Source organism: Prinia subflava, chromosome 1, assembly GCF_021018805.1.
Source record: "Prinia subflava isolate CZ2003 ecotype Zambia chromosome 1, Cam_Psub_1.2, whole genome shotgun sequence".
NCBI lineage: Eukaryota > Metazoa > Chordata > Aves > Passeriformes > Cisticolidae > Prinia > Prinia subflava.
Window position 1 is genome coordinate 110468070 of NC_086247.1, and position 17530 is coordinate 110485599.

Consider the following 17530-nt stretch of genomic DNA (forward strand, 5'->3'; position numbering starts at 1 on the left):
CATTCACACCCTTCATACCTCAAAAATTTCTCTGAAGAGTCTTTGTTTTACTGTTTCTAGAGAACATGGCATTAGACACCACTCCTAAAATACACTACTCTGCAAGACAAGATTTTTAAATAGACCAACTCATAAAAAATAGGCAAGCTCTCAGAATTGCAAGATTCCCTTCAGGTTCTTCATATACTGTAGATATGTCTAGGAGGGATTGCAGACCTGCAAAAGAAACAGAAAGATTTAACTTTCACCTTTTCAAGCATCCATTGCCTCACACTTTCTGTGAGACTTCTGTAACTAGGAAGGTAAAATTACCCTTACTTTGAGGATGACAAAATATTAGTGTAAATATTAGTGTAAAAAATGAAATGTGAAAAAATATTGATGTTAAGGCTGGTACTTGCTTTCTTTGATCTGATCTTGATGCTTCTAATTCTGTGAGAAGAGACATGTAAAGGGCTGGAATTGTTTTTAAGTACACCATGTTGATTAAATCTGTTCCTGTTGAAGGTCACAGAGGGAGAATGAAACAATGTGCTGTGCCATGGTGAGAGGTGTGTAAACTATAGCTGTTCCAAAGTCAAGGTAACTGCTTCTTTAATAAGCTTGCAGCCTGTGTTAAAGCAACAGCTGAAGGTGGAAGAGGAAAAGATAATGATAAAGGTAATAACTGTACTTCTCTCACTTCCTTGGGAGTACAAAGGACAATATATGAGGTGTCGATCACATGCCTTTATCTTACCAATAAACTTGATGAAATATTTATGGGATCATGATAAACTAAATATTACTCAACAAGTAAAAGTACAGCTTTGTGTTGTGTTCTGTACTGTGATATCTAAAGACTGTTAAGAGATGCTGCTGGATCTTTGACATTGTTGAGGGAATGTAAATGTTCATTAACAATGCTCCAGTGTGTTAAAATTGTTTCATCGTTTAAGTGCTAGTGTTGTGTTTGAAAGCTTATTAATCCAAAGAACAAAATTTGACCCTCTACCCCAGATTACAATATGAAGAATCCTTTCCAGGCTGTGATGCTTACCCTCTCCCCTCACTTTTAATTGTGGGGTTAAATCTGTAAACACAGGGTAGGACTGGACTTGCAGCTTGAGATGCTCCTTCTTCCTTAACAATGGAGAAGGATCAGAATTGGTTGAAGATACAGTGATAAGCATGTTAGAAGATGACTCCAGTGTAGAATTAGTGTGGGAAGAAGAAGGCAGATGGAGGAGGATTTCAACCTGCCCACCCTGCCTCCCCTGCCTGAAACAACTTCTTAGTGGAATTGTTACTCCAGCGTCTGGTGTTGAAGTCATGATTCTGTGGCTTCTGCACAGTTTTGATGTCCATATGTCTGCTTCCATGACTTTCCCTCATCTTTTCTCAGCTCCAGTCAGATCACAGCTATATGTGTCAAGAGAGTTCAAGGTTTGCTCTGGTTTACAGTGTACATCTTTGTCTCCTGCTTACACCCTTTGGTTAAATGATGAACAAAAATGATGGTATCATTTCTTCAGCTGCAATAAACTAACAGAACAAAAAAATCCAACTCCAAGACACTGGCTGAATAGGTAAGTAGATAGGAATCAGCTGCCTTTATTTGGCTAATGCTTAACATAGACTTCTTTGGCCCTTTGTGCTAGGAAAACAAAGGCATGTCATGTCACCATGCCTTGCCTCAGGGACACACTACCCCTGCCTCAACATGAATTCTGCCTCAATCAGATACACATTTGCTGTTAATGATTTCAGTGCTGGCATGCAAGAATACTCATTCAATAATACTCTTTTCTGCATGTTTTCAGTCTGAGTTAGAAGCACGTCCAGCACTTTGAGGAGTTAGACTAAGGCTTGTTATGAATATCACAAAATGGCGTACCTTTGTCCTGCAAATAAAGTGAATTTCACTGGCAGCTGGGGCTGTTATGAGCTATGCATGATGTCCTTGTTCCTGCTGGGAGAATACAGCACTTATTGCCCCATACTCTCTGATCCTTCCTTGATATGCAGAAGAAAAGAGGAGACAGCAGTCAGTGTTGGGATTTGTAAGGAATAGGCTGTGGTTATTCTCAGGCCATTCAGCTTCTAGGCAATTGCCTTCTTTTTGGGTTCAAAGCGGCACTCTTGATGTCATCTGAAACAAAGTACTTTTTTTCACAGTGGCCAGCTGCTTCTCCATTACACTGGTGCAAATATAGAGTAACTGTTTAGAAGCTGATGAACTTATTCCACATACATTTTCCTTTAGCTTTACACAGCTTTTCTTCCATTGATGATGTTCTCAGCACCTTCATCTGGAGTTCTGCTGGACTGTAAAACTCCCTCTTCTCAAATGTGGGCACTATCTCTCCAGTTCTGTATGATTCATCAACTTTGTGGTCATAAAATACACTGACATGGATGAATTGCCAGTTAAGATGCAGTTTGGTAGTTGTGTTTTGCAGATGATTACTATAATATCAGAACAAAGGGGTTTAGCTGGCAGTATTCCACAGAGTGGTGCTGCGTGTTTTGGTCTTGGGCCATCAGTGAGTCACAAATCTGAATTTTGTGCAGTGCAAAATTCCATTATTCTTTTTTCCCCCAAATTCTGTGAACAAATTCAAGTAACCTTGCCTGAGTGTGATGGATGACTGTATCCCATAACCAGACTGCCACTGCAGGAAAGAAGTAAGGGTTGTAGCAAATGGCTAGGAGATGGAGGCCTTTGCACCCCTGACACTATGTAGTTATTTAGACTTGCTAATGGGTTGTATGGACCAACAGGATCATGCTGTTTTGACAATGAGAGATGAAGTATTACTTGTACTGAAAGAACATTTTCTTCCAGCCAGCCATCGCCACAGCTGTCTAGCTTGGGCATAAAGCAGAAGTGTTTCATGCAGGTGCTGACATCAGTCCAAACAACCTCCCTGTGTGTAATCAAGCATCAAGCTATTGTCCTTGTGCACCTTGGAATACCTGAGGGGTTTGGGTTGCTGCTTTCTTTAAATTTTAATAACTATATTTAACTTTGAGATAGGCTACAATAACTATGATTAAAGCAATTGTTCTGCTCAGCTGGAATGATTTCTGATCATGCCCTAGCACCATGTTGCAAGAATTTGAAATGCAAATATGTGGGAGGGAAGAAATGTTCTCTCAATAACTTTTTTATTTCTATTGGAATAAAAAACAAAAAGTCCTTTATAAAATTACTATCTGAGGTAAAATATAAGCCAACTATTTCTCATAAACATTGCATCTTTCTGGTAATCAGTGTCATTGACCCCTGTGAGTGATTTACTTTTTGGTACTTAAACCCTGAATTAGTGGTGAAGATTTAATAAATTAGCTGTTCTTCAGAGCTAATTCCTCCCTGTCCTCCTTTCTGTTCTGTTCCTGTACTGTTACCATCTTTCAGAGACTTTGGATTCTTGGAGGTTTTTGTTATATTTGATCTTCTTCATTTAAATCAATAAAGCATTTTATGCTAGGAAATAGGCATGCTTTCATGGCACATTTCAAATCTTTTTCAATCAGATATTTTCTTGAGAGGCTGGTGATTTATTTAAATATTGCCACAAAAGTTTTCTGAATGAAACTGTCAAAACTGTTAAAATGGATGACTGTGCTTTTATGTCACTACTCTATGTTTATTAATACTGACTAAACTGCCTGGTGGTGGTGTCAAAGCTCTCCTTGGCATTTCCAAGGAAATTTGCATTGACTGTCAATATGGCTGTTAGAAACAAACTGTATATTTTTCCTTTAGGTCATATGTCCAGTTTCTCTCACTATAAATCAAACTAAAATAAATATTGCATATCAGGGTAATAGAAATCTTCAAATTTTACTTCAATTTAGAAATAACAATGACTTTGTTCTGTCAGGTATCTCAATCGGCCTCAACAAAGTACCTTGAATAATGTCCCATTTTCTTACCTACTATAATCTTGTGTTGTCCATATTTGTCTTCACAGACACATCCATAAAGAGCACAAAAGGTGTAAAATTGCCTTTTGCAGAAATATGGGACAAGCTATCCAGAGGGCAATAGCTGAAATGGATAACATACAAAATAGTACTGGCAATCACTCTGTTGTTTTGTTTTGGGATAGGGAGGAGAGAATAAGTTGTATGTGGGAGTGGTAATAGCTTCAAGGACCTAATTTTATAGAGAAAGGAGTGCCAGTAAAAGGAAGATGCACCTAAAATCATGCAGGGAATTAACCAAGGCCTTTCTGAGCTGCGACTGCTGAGAGAAGTTAATGTTACCTTCAAATACCAATAAATACTTGGATATGTCTAAGCTACCCATTATTTAGCAACTTAGTTGATAATTATAATGTGGGTTTAGTTTTACAAAGTGTAGGTTTATTGGTTTGATTTATAACATGTAGAGCTTTCCAAGGAATTGGGAAAAGCCCTACACAAAGTAGAGAATGCTTTGATTTTTTAATCCAAAGTACATTGGATAACTGTAGCAAAATCCAGGCTATTCCAACAGTGTAACAGACTTGGTCTTTGGTGGAAGCTATTTGATTAGGTGAGGGCAAAAAGTGGATAAGCAAGTTTAATGTTTCAGGTAATGGGAAAAAAAAGCTACCCAAAGGAATCCTGAGTTTAAGGGATACATGGTTATGTTCGTGTTCTGATTTACATCAGTAGAAGGAAGATGGTAGCCCGCAAAACAAGTTTCCTTTTGATTTACAGTTTGCCAAGCAGGAGAGATTTGGTCAGCATTCCACATGTGATTCTGCACATGCTTTCCACACACACAGAATAGTGAATAATTCATAACATATTTCAGCTAAACTGTGAGTCTCTTCTGCCTGGATCAGAGGATGATTTAAACTTAATTAAAAGCAAACAATGAGAAAAAAACAATAACATGAAATGAAAATTTATTTTAGTGCAAACCAAAGAAAAACTGTATGTCTAAACATGCATGAGAACCAAGAAATAGTACAATAGCTTGGAGAATATTTGCCTTTATCTACAGGCACCTCAGATAAATATTTTGCAAAAGCATATTGCCATCTAGTGTTTAAACCCTCTTCTGTTCATTGTGCATTGGGCCACTGTAGCTGCAGTAGGTTCCTGATGGACACTTCTGTGAGAATCATTGGAAATCCCATAATGTGTTGAGAAATACAGAACAGCTTTACTGCAATCAGACATTAAGACTACAAGGCCACATTTCCAAACTTAAATAAAGATTAATTTCAATCATTTTTCACTGTTTTAATTAAGGGTTGCTGAAAATATACATGTCCCCACCAGAAGTTAAGAGTTTAAGTCAGTATCTGGTTCTTCTTTCAACACTGTGAGAAGTGGTGAAAAACAATGCCGTGATTTTTATACACTTATGTTATTAACTCTTAAATAATTTTCTCTTTGTATATTTTCATCTGTGTTGTTATAGGCATTCAGTAAGAGAAAGAGGCTTTTGGATTAATTTTACAAATGAGAAAATTTGAGTGGTCACAGGGATCAAGCTGAGGTAATGTAGTTTCTTCTCTTCCTCTTTTCACATAGTTTGTTGGGATTTTTTTTCTCCTCTGTGCCCCTGAGCTCTTGGTTTTACTTAATGTGAGAAAGAAAGTTTATATGTTTTATTACTGATAGTATTCAGTAAAGATGACATAGCTTTCACATCTCTCTTTCCATGTTTTATTTTTAATTTGAACTCATTTGATTCATAGCAATGACTTTCAGATAGAGAGCTGAAGATTAAAACTTTATCAGCTTGCTGGAAACCCTTCTAAAAAGAACTTTTACCTCTATGACATCCTGATTTATAGATGTATAAAATTTTTCAGTACTTCAGTGATTGAAGCTGTATTTTGTATGATGTTAAAAAAATTCATCTAGAAACATATAAAGAAAGCTCCAGTATATCCAGCAACACTGCCTTCTCTGTTAAGACATCTTCTTCAACTGATGGTAAGAAACAGATTTCAACCATTCAGACTAATGTATTTACATGGAACCATTTGCTGAAAATTGCTGGGTAGGAAAAGAAAAGCAATAGGGAGAAGTTCACTGTACATTTCATCATCTGCTCACCTTGGAAAGGTAAAAGTAAATATGGACTTTTATTCATTTCCTAACTATGTACATATATATACATTAACTATTGGACTGCTACTACAGCTGGGCTCTTTTCATCCTGAGAACAAGGAATGAAGAAGCATCCTTAACTCTATGGCAGGCATAGTTTCTGTGCTTGCACTGGGACAGAATTGTCCAAGTCAAGTTAGCAGCCTCTCTTGTGCTTGGTATTTTGACTAAACCATTATAAGGAGGTGGTTTGGTTTCAGGTTAAATTTTGTTTGTTGTTGAAAAATCGTGGCTGCAATGGAACTCTTACACTACCATATTCTATTTCCTTGTCTTTATCTTTTGATACATAGCTCTGATCCTTATATACTCTTTTTAAGGAACTAACATTTGTTGATTGGTAAGTTTGTAATTTCTGGCAGATTTCATAGCACTTTCACCACTTCCTGTCAATAATGCTCTAAGAAAATTACTTCCAACATGTTTCTTTACTTTTTTCCCCTTCATTGTCACCTTGTGAAACTATAAATATCTAAATCTCCCCCCTGCTGCTAAAATTTTATTTTCCTGGAAACAACATTTTGGAAGTTGTATTGGAAGTCTTGGTATGGCTTTGATTTATCTCTAATCCATTCAAGAAAATATGTATTTTTATTGAAGTCACTGTATCATACACATCAGGTTGTGATAATAACAAAGGCAATCTTAGACATTTTGGGTAAATTGCAAGTAAATGCAGTAAATATATATATAACATATATGTATTTTATATATATATAAATTACATGTATTATTTCTTCATTCTTTTAAGCAAATGGGGAAAGGAAAGATATCATTATGCATTTCTGAGTCACCACCTATCTCTAAACCCGTGGGACAATCACAATGTTCTGGGACATACCTGTGTTCTGTAATGGCTCCAGATGTATTCTGTAGAGTAAATGACACTGTAGAATTATATCAATTGAACCCTGCAGAACTGTGATGCAAGTATTGCAATTTACTTTCAGTGCATTTTGATTTGGCTGTTTTGTGCATTGGATAACTGAATTTCCCCTTCCTTTTTGGTCAGCTGTGGCCAGAGATTGTTGCTGCCTTCCTAAACGTAAGGTAAGAACAGAGATGGCCAAACTTCCTATGAGCCATAGACTGAGATTTTCCTATGGCAAAGAGCCAGAAGATGAATATCTGGGAGACTTGAGAGTTCTGAGAGTATTTCTGAGGGAAGAGACAATACCTGTGTTCTTAAGATCACACACTTTGCTGAGGGAAAAAGTAGAACAAATATGCAGCTACTTCTCAGCACTCTTTGTGCCAGAAGCTTTGTGGGTTTGTTTCTTCACATAGTCAAATATTTGGACAAACTCACACCCTTTATGTTCAATATTGTTGACTAAAAGATGAAATTTTGACCTTGGATGTCTTGTTGCTGATAAATATATTGATTCCTGAGCACAAAAACATTTTCTCCATGTGAACAGAGTCCTGCTGCATGAAGAAATGTCAGTCACATCAACAGTGTGAAAGTAATTGGAAACTGTGACCTCTCCAACTGTGAAGCTGTGGGGAAAACTCTGCCATCCACTTGGGAGAGAAAGACTGTTAAATAAATGGCTATTATAACAGCCAAGGACTTAAGGAAAGGTAATTTTAAGCACATACAATTATGAAAGCAGGTGCATTTCCTGCCCTAAGTAGCAAACAAATGAAACCCATTAATAAAAAGATCTAGTCTGGTTCATCTGATTTTATCTTTTTGGTCTTTTATGCTCTACATCATTGAATTACATGTAGTTGTTCCCTCTTTGCAGTATTAAAAAAAAATATTGCAAAGTCAACAAACTGTTCATGTTTTTAGAATTATTTTCCAGGATTAGCATTTAAATAATGAAAAGAAGAGCAAGCAAGCATAGATTTTCTGTCAGTGTTTAAATTACATGAAATATTCTGTACCGATTTATAAAATATTATAGTGGACCTCACTGATTAAAGTAATTTGGATAAATTATACAGTGTATTACTATTTGATCCAAACAGTTTTCTTCTTTTCATGATTTTTAGAGGGAAATATTAGGATTTCAGTTTTGTCCATAATATGTGCTGCATACAAATGATGCGGGTTACCCTGGAGAAAATCTTCCTTTGAATTTGCCAGCATAAAAGAGAAGTAAGTCTAGGGTAAACTTGGAGAGGACACTGGAGTACATACATACTTCTGGTATAATATGTAGCAGTAATTATTTGATTGAATGTTTTCAATTTCTTACATAGAGATGTGGCATAACTGTGTTACAGTGAAGGAAATGGAAAGGACTGGTATGAGAAACTGTGAGACAAACTGAGGGAGGAGACAGTGAAAAACCACATTCTTTGGCAGCGCAGTATTTGAATAGATGACTTTTTTTTTAATCTCCTACTGTACATCAGATGGAAAAGTCCACATGTCAATAATATTTTGAAAACTGCTTTACGCTGGTCTTATAATTGAACTAGTGTTTATTTTCTAAGTTGTTTCTTTTCTTTTCAAGGATAGTGTCCTTCCTGGCTATGGCAAAGTATCTGACAGGTCCTATAACTCTAGAAATTGCTGTTGTAGGCTATTCTGAAGTAAGAGCAGCCTTCCATATTGCAAACTACTCAACTTTCCTTCTTTTCACAAAATAACTCCACTATACAAAAAAAAACCAAAAAAAAAAACCCACAAAAAAACCCCCACACAAAACCAACAAATGGCAATAATGAGAAAGTACATATTTCTGAAGTGCTGCCCTTTTCTGAAGTCTTTGCAATTGGGACCCTTGTGATTTCATGCTGTATGTGACCACTTTTTCCTGTGTCAAATGGGGCCCATCCAACAATCTCATCTTGCTCACAGCATTTCTGTAGTAATTTTCAGCTTTTTCTAACCTATTCTATGTTAGTACAATGCACATCTCAAAGCACCAGCTCAATCTGTGATTGCTTTTCAGACAAATGTTCTATCAAAGTGAAATGTGCAGTTTCCAGAAGGTAAACAAAGTAATATCAGTTGTCTGCTGGACACTTACACGGGCCTTTTATCCGCACCAAGACCTGTGCACTTTTCACGTCAGCTTTGAATTGTGACTGAAAGCAACAATCTTGTGTTTGTGTAACAAAAATGACACAATATAAGGAAAGGCGTACAAGCTGTTGTTCCTCAAACCATCCCTCTTTTGAAATCCATTGAATACAAAATGACCCACCTTTGCAACTTTTGCATTGCCAACTTTCCATTACATACTCTGAAAGATGGAATGGCCTCGTACAGTAACTCTGCAAGCCAGAGTGATCTGATAAGATTGAATCAGGAGATTATGTTGTACAACTCAATGGCATTGCCTGGCCAGTCTCTGGTTTTCTGCTGGAAAAAAAAAGCAATTAAGGAGCAGGTCTTTTCTTCTGTTTTACTACTCTTGGCAAGCTCTGTGTTTTACAATCTAATGCCACGACACTTCCACTTCATGCCTTTTGTTTCCCAGCTGAGGCACTCAACATGTAGGGTTTTCACATGAAATGAAGCTAACCATTATCCAACCACTGCACTAAACCACAACAGACACTGTGCCATTGCTCTTTCTCAGCCTTGGAATATAAATTCTCATATCATGCCATCTGCAGGGCTATTTCTGGTCAGCAATATTGGTTGATAACTTGAGGGCAGAAAGAATGGATGGATAGCACTGTGGTGTTTTCAGGCAACATTTGATGAGAACCCAGAGAGAGCTGAAAGAATTTTTATTGTTAATCTCCAAGTGTGAACGGAATTACTCAGAGAAACTCAGTCAGAATAATGACAGTTCCTGGAGATTTTTTTTTTCAAATCTTAGCAAAAAGTGTGAAATGAAGGTACCTAGACAAATAATGAAGTACAGCACCCAGAAAAAGTGACCTCCATGATAGATCACAGTCCTTTTTTAAAGCAGGATATTCAACACTTTTGGCCAAAGTGTCAAAAAAAAAAAAAATTTATTGAGTGTAAATGAGCTGAGATGACACAGATTTGTCTGCTTCAACCTCACAATCCTTACCCCTAACTAATACTAAGCTTTTCCTCGTTGTCTAAGAACAAATTTAAGGTCTGTTTCTGAGCATTTCCTTCTTTCTTTGCATTCAGAAAAGACACTGCAATGCTTCCTAGCTCATGCTTGGCTGCCATCTGGAAATATCTCTGGGAACAGCTCTGTTTCACTGTGTTGTTTCATCCGTATTCATCATTGTTTCAAAGCTTTTTTCTGTTTGTTTATTGATACTATTAGCATATTTTTTTCCAGCTGAAAACCATCAAACAATTACTATGTAGAAATGGTCTCCTTTCTTAGTGCATTGTAATACACTATTTCTCCTTGGGTGTGAAGCATTAGTCAGCTGGTTAATTGGAGTGCCCACACTGCATTTCTCATCAGGCAATAGTGTAATGGACATGGAGTGGCCATTTTATGGCCACTGATACCATTTTCAAGCTTCCCAACAGCTACTAACTCAAACTTTCTCTCTTGAGAGCAGGAATAATTAATCCAGGTTTTAAGTAAATAGAATTTTAATTTAAAAAACCCCAGGTTGGTCTTCCATCTCATACACTTGTGAATAGAAACTGGGGAGGAGGTATAACTTCTCCAACATTCCTGTATTACATTTTAAAAAGCTTTTCAAGTGATAATCACATCAGGATTGTCAAATTCCCATCATGCATGCATCAGTTCCAGTTTCTTCACAAGAAAATGAAGGCAAGGGAAGAGGATTTGTTCATGGATTCCCAGGAGATGAATGAAAAGGTGGGTTTTCAAAGCCAGATATGTTGGCTCTCGGTTCTCTCTCCCATTCTAAAGCCTATGTTGTGGAAGCTGGTATATTCTTTCTGCCACATTTTTCCCTTTTAAAACTACCTATAATTTCACTTGCTGGGAACATGACTTGTTTTCAGTCCTTTGATGGCAGCAGAGAGAGGCCAAAAAGTTGAGTGATATTTCAATAATGAGATATGTCCACTGCTTTATAGTTATTGTATAATACTCTGGATGAGTTACTCATGATTACGTCTCATCCATCCTATATTTTTGGCTTGGTTACCCTAATTGTCAAACTGGGTGACTGAATTAATTTGTACCCTACCATTAAACAATGATAGTTTCATTCCCCTGAGCAATTCCTCAAACTGTTTCCAGCTGATCTTGTGGGGTTTCTGTTTGTTGTTTTTGACTTTTAAATATATATCTCCACACTGCTTGAGATACAGCTCTTTTGTTGTCTTTTGTATAGCTGAAGTACACCTAGAGTGTCTGTGAACAGTGATATTTTTATCACATAGGAGATCCACTAATTATGCTTTTGCAGAATTTGTATGCAGAGCTTCCCTCATCTCCTCTCACTTTTTTCAAAGACTTTTCAACTCTCCATGAATTATATCTCCTACCTGCCTCTTTTTAAATATTCTTCTTGTTTCTAGATCCCACCTTTCATTTGTTTTATCATTTTCTGTTCAGCAGGATATATTTCAGAAATATTGCCGAGAGTAAAGTACAGCTGGATTAAAATCTAGTAGTGATATGCCTTATTGTCAAATGGGTTGTGTAAAAAATTAAGGGGAAAATCCCACAATCAGACCTATATTAACACAAATTTTTTCAAGACTAGCAACATATTTTGCTTGGAGAAAGGGGTTTTAACAGTGGTCAGGCAATTTCCAAATTATCCTTCCTTGCTTTCATATTTTCCCCAAAGGACCTACTTCTCTTCACGGTTTCATAACCTGATCAACAGCTGAGAGGATTTTTTTGTGTGTGTTTTGCTTGCTCTACCATTGCTCCTTCAGAAATACCCTTTTTTATCCCACTAAATCATCCTAAGACACACAAGTCAGGAAAATGGATCACCTTGGTGCTAAGGATGCCTGTTTCAGATGGCTGTAATATCCTAACTGGCAATACTCCTGGAAAATGAAAGGGCTCTTTTGTATTGCATATTGATTATTTTTACATAGAAGTATAGATTTCCCCATCATCTCATGTGAATACATCTAAAAATATGTTTCTTACAGTTTAAATTATAAAGTTTAAATTATTCTATTGTTAACAAGGTTTGAAATGGTTTACCTAACTTCTGCCTCCAGCAAGAATTCCTTCTTCTCCCCTTCTTCTTGACTGCTAAGGTGAGAGCTTTCAAGACAGCAAGTCCAATGCACAGTTAAAGCCAGGGAATCCCACTTCTGATTTTTCCTGAAGTCTACTAAATCCAGGATATCCTAGCAAAGCGCTGCAGTATCACCCCAATATTTTTTTTTAAAAAAGTGAAATTCTATCTCACACACACAAAAAGTAACACTACAACAACTGCAATCACTAGTGTTATTGTTGGAGAGGCTTGTTGGTAATAAATGCTGGGGGTCCTAATACCTATGACAATATACTAGAAAAGAACAAGAAGAAAGGGCACAGGGGCAGTCATGCACCTTTTTTTTTTGTTTTTGCTAAGAACTAGAATGCAACATATGTTTTCAATAGCTAACCCATACTTTCTCAGGATAACACAGAGTGTCTTCCATACAGGTCTTTTCTGGTTGAGTTCTATCATCCTCTGTCATCCTAGTTGTCCATGAGGATGGACAGCAACTAAGGTGCTGTGCATCTGCAATTTTACAACAATTTTTAATGTCAAAACCTGTCCAGAACAGTTCAGTGAAGAAGCATGTGTTTCTATGTCTGAAATTAGCTCATAACATGTTAATGTCTCTTGAGGAAATAGCTGGTGGAAGGCTCCAATTCTTTGCTCTGCTTTGCAGCTCTCCTACTTTCTGACATCAGATTACTCAGGCGAGATGTTTCATTTGAATATCTATGGTATAAATTACCAGTGTTGTTCTTCTCTAGCATTTGCTTGACAAATTAATTACCAATACAGTACCAAGTTTTGTGCAGCCTGTGCATTTGCAAGGCTGTGTAAGGTAGCAGCTGAGGGTTCAGCTTGTATAAATTAATTATAAGTGCAATTGGCCTTGTATGAAAGTGGCACATAGAAGATTCAGAGCCATTGCATTTGGTTGTCGCTATGAAGCACCTGCTCTTTGTATTTCTGATTGAGTCAGTGTAATGAGCAGGATTTTAGCTAATAAGAGGGTGTGATATCTTACCCTGGGAAGCAGAAGAACTAGGGAAGGGATGTAACACTGGAAGAGACTCTGCCTCAGGTGCCTCTATTACTTGATGCAGATGTGCAGAGAAGACTATAATCCAACTTTATTCTCATAGAGTGTTGGGTTAAATGGCATTCTGGAGATGCTAGAACTGGCTTAACTCAACTGCTGTGGGGGAGGGCAGAGCTACATGGAGTTAGTATATACTAACACTCCACTTGTGAGTGGGACTCACCAGTTGCTGGTACCTGTGAAGCCTCCTTAGCTTTTCTGATATATCTGCCACATAGGAGAGAATCTTTTGGTCAAGGAAAATGAGAAAATGGGAGGACACAATATAACTCAACATTGGCTTAAATTCAGAGAGGCATCTTCTTAGCCAACACTCATGATTCATAGATTGTCCAGATACCTCATTACTTTGCTGAATTAGGACTATCATTTGTCTACTTGCTTCTCAGGAAAAAAAGTTCGGAAAAAGTTATATATGGTTTACCTGCTGTTCTGTTTTTTAGATTGGGAAGGGGGAAAGTTTTCAAGAATGCTTTTTTCCCTGCAGATTTCATCATCTCCTGCTTACCTCTCAACTGAAAGAATAATCTGTGAAATCAGTTGGTTCCTGCGGGAATGATGATGCACCTCAGGATGATTTCAGATGGGGAATAAATGAAAGGAACTTCTGAAAAAATAAACAGCTTGTAAAATTTCAGATATCCTTGCAAAAATACATATATAGCATCTTCAAAAAATATTTTCTGTGCACTGCCTTTTAAGTGTTACTCAGAGCAAAATTACAAATATAAACATCAAAATTACGGCATGCATGAGCTTTTACAGTGAGACCTGAAGTACTGAACACTGCCAAGGGGCAAAGTGCTTGACCACTCTGACAATATATTCTTTTTTATTGAAAGTTTCCTAAGTTGCAGCTTGTGTCTATTGCTTCTCCTCTACCTACTGTGTAGTTGTGGAGTCTGACCAATTTTCTACTCCCTCCCATCTGACAGCTGTAAACAAGGACTCCTCAAGTCATCTGTTTTTAAGTCTGGACAAAATAGTCTCCTGACAGATATCCCTCCCACCTACCCCGGTCTAGCCCAGGACTCTCCCTGCTCTAGATTATATTTAACTAATGCTAAAAATGCCATGTGAGAACCAGCAGTCTTTGTTTGTTTCAAAGACTGAGCCTAAGGGTGAGAAACTTCATATTATATTAATAATCTCTGTGGGTTATTGTATTAGAATGCCACCTTGGAGTAAGTAGAAAAATTCCATTTACTTCAGACTATTTCTATTCAACACCATAGAAAGTAGCTAAAATTTCACTGCTGAATTTAATGGGTCTAGGATTAAACATTCATATGGCAGAATGCTGATCTGAATGTGTTTTATATGTTTCTGAAAGGCTACCAGTGGGTGGCTTGAACTAGAACATTCTCAAATTTAATGCTCATTTGGATCAGGATATTAGGGTCAAAGTTTAGGTTCTAAGCAAATGTAAATGCTTTGAATTTTGGCATAGTTGATGCTAGTTTGTCCTGATGTGCTACTGCTTATTCATTCTTCTCACAGAAGTGAATGATTTGGGCAATTCTGGGCTGTTAAATCAGTATTGTATCTTCACAATGTGTGAAAAACCAAAAACTTTGGGAATTCCAGGTTTTGTATAGAAAACCCACAAAAAACACCAGCTGTGCACTGCTGATTTGTAGCAGCCCTTTTGAGTGAACTTCTGTCCAAACAACATGCAGAAATCCTAGAAAAGTAGGCAAAGAAGGTTTGCAAAGCTGGGTAAATTTGGACCAATGGTAAGTGGTTGTGGGTCAGTCTCTTTATCACTAGAGTTTGGATTGTACTTCAAAATGAGTTTGGAAATAAATGGGGGGGTAATAGTTCTTCTAGGCATGTAAATCTAGATTTTTGTATAAACTGAGCATGGGGTTTTTTCAAGGGAAGAAATAGTGTCTGATTTCCATATGAAAGACCACATACACCAGAGATAAGTAAGCCCTTTAAAATCAAGGCACATTTTGTGCCCTACTCTCTAAATGCTAATATATGAAAAAGAAATGAGAGGTTCAAGTAAATTACTTTGAGTGTTTGGAAGGAAGCTTTTCTTCTTGTTGTCCTTCTTTGAAGGGCTGTAGTTTCTGTATCCAGATCTGGACCTGCAAATTGTAAATACATGTGCAGGTATGTACAGTAATATATACAATACAGAAATGTGGTACTGTGAAATGACAGTATGGATCCCAGAGTCAAAAATATGATCTTTATTCTCTGTATCCTGGTTTCACAATATAAATTTCTTAAGAAGGTTTTTTTTCTGAAAACTACATGGGACACTACCACTGGATGTTTTTAACTTTGTGGCCAGTTGCCAGTAATGATTAGTTATAGACAAAGAAAAGCCTGGGGGGTTTTAGCATTTGGTGATGAGAGGAGGGAAAATAGCATTGGTGTGTCAGGACAGAGACAGGGAGTCATAGCCAGGACTAGTGTTCTCAACTGCTCTTTATGTGAGACATCTTAATTACCCCCTTGCTTTCTGTGTGATGAATTAACTATACAGCCCACGTCCTCCAGGAGAAGTCTGTATGGTGACTAGGATGACTCTCTGCCCTCCCTTAGCTCCCTTTGAGTTGATAACTCTCTCTGAAGCAATTTTGTAACACTGAGATTTTAGGTTTAATAACTGAAATTTTGGTTGGTCAGGAATAGAGTTAGGAATAGTGTGAATTGGTCATTACAACAGCAGGCCTGGCACAAAGCTAAAACCGTAAAGCTCCTTAGCAGTCATCCATGGGCTTTTCTGTGGGAATTCTGAATTTGGGCAGCAGCCTCCAGAGAGACTGAGTCTGAGGGAAGCACCTTGGGAGAAACCCTCCAGCAGGGTTCTTCCTAAGGAAGCCTATAGTCATAAGCAGCCTGAAATCAATCTTTAGACTTCTTAAGAATTTTGACTGTCTCTAAAAGCCTGACTTGAATGGAAGTCAGTACTTCTGCCAGCACATTGCACAAGAGGCCGCCTGTTTTGCACCGTGTCTGTCTTGAAGGCTGGGAAGTGATGTGCTCTTGGGGATGTAGAGGTAGTAGTCTACTGTGCGTGTATCACACTTAGCCAAATGTTGCTCACTTTTAAAGATGCTGCTTGTTACCAAAAACAGCAATAGTGGTAATGATCAAAATGATAAAGTATAAAGTCCCTTTACTCTTGCAGTCATGATTTGCTGCCATCTGGATTTTGTCTCCCACAGCTTCTCACAAGAATCATGCATTTAATGCTAAGCTTGTCCTCAAAATGTGTTACCCTCTGATGTGTTTAATTAAGCCTGGCTGTTTCTGCAGTACTGTCTTTACCTGTACAGTGTTTTTCACAAAGATTTTTTTTTCTTCCTGCAACCATTCATAGCCTGCAACCATTCCTATGCGGTATCTGTCCAATTATCTTTTATTTCTGATGTTTCATGACTTAGTATTTCAAAGAGTCAGTTGGAGTGCTTGCTCATTTCTGAATTGGCTGTACCAGCTTTTTTTTCTCTTACTAAATTCTGCGTAACAATTTTGAAGTTACAGTTTCTGGCAGCAGTGAATGTAATTAATGTAATTAATGTAATTAATGTAAATACTTTGATAGTTTCCCTTCAGAACTCTTTGTTTTAGTTCGAGATGTTGTAAGTGTGGCAAAACCGCTAGGGTTTTGTCAGTGTGTGTTTCTAGCTTAGTGTTGAATAAAGAGGTACACAAAGCCATGAAGGTGCAGATTTCATTGTAGAGAAGAGCTACTGAAGACTTTATTTTGAGCTCAACTATTTAGGGAAAAGTATTCCTCCTCACCTTCTCCATTTTTATCTCTGAGTTAGGTTTTGATACTTAGCTAACCTGTCAAGCTAGTTTTGTGTGAGAATGAAGAAATACACTAAAAGGATTGTCATGTCATTCTCCTTACACAGGAAAACAATATATAACCACAAAAATTCGAGCAGCAAAGGGATCAAAATGACAGAACAAAAAAAATGGTTTAATGTTCTCACATTCATGGGCTTCTATTGCTGTTCTTTTCCACTAGTTCCCATGGACATTAATGTCAGAAGTAAGAGCTGCATAGATGGATAACACAGGCTATATTCCAACCCTATGGCAATTTTTTTTCTAAAGTGGTACTTGAGAGGATGAGACTGTTAAGGATATTCCTGTAAAGAAGATGTGTAATGTTTATGACAGGAGGAAAAGGCTGTAAGTTTTTTCTGTAGGTATCAATATCAAATAATCCATTTTATTTTTGAGCTAGTATGGCCAAGAATTAATGTTCTGGAGAAATCTTGCCTGCATTTGTTATAT

General features: G+C 37.3%; 1 protein-coding gene across 11 annotated transcripts in view; it reads left to right on the forward strand.

Annotated features, from left to right (window-relative positions):
• Positions 1-17530, forward strand: part of CPNE4 (copine 4) — a 280684-nt gene that overhangs the window by 9528 nt on the left and 253626 nt on the right. For 4 of the 11 annotated variants that reach the window (XM_063407749.1, XM_063407832.1, XM_063407757.1 and 1 more), the window contains 5 exons: positions 508-660; positions 1385-1568; positions 5405-5482; positions 7115-7152; positions 7524-7686. The gene's annotated coding sequence lies outside the window, so the exon portion shown is untranslated. Of the gene's footprint in view, positions 1-507; positions 661-1384; positions 1569-5404; positions 5483-7052; positions 7153-7523; positions 7687-17222; positions 17439-17530 lie in introns of those variants that run through there. The other 7 variants (XM_063407773.1, XM_063407779.1, XM_063407787.1 and 4 more) reach the window with 7 other exon arrangements.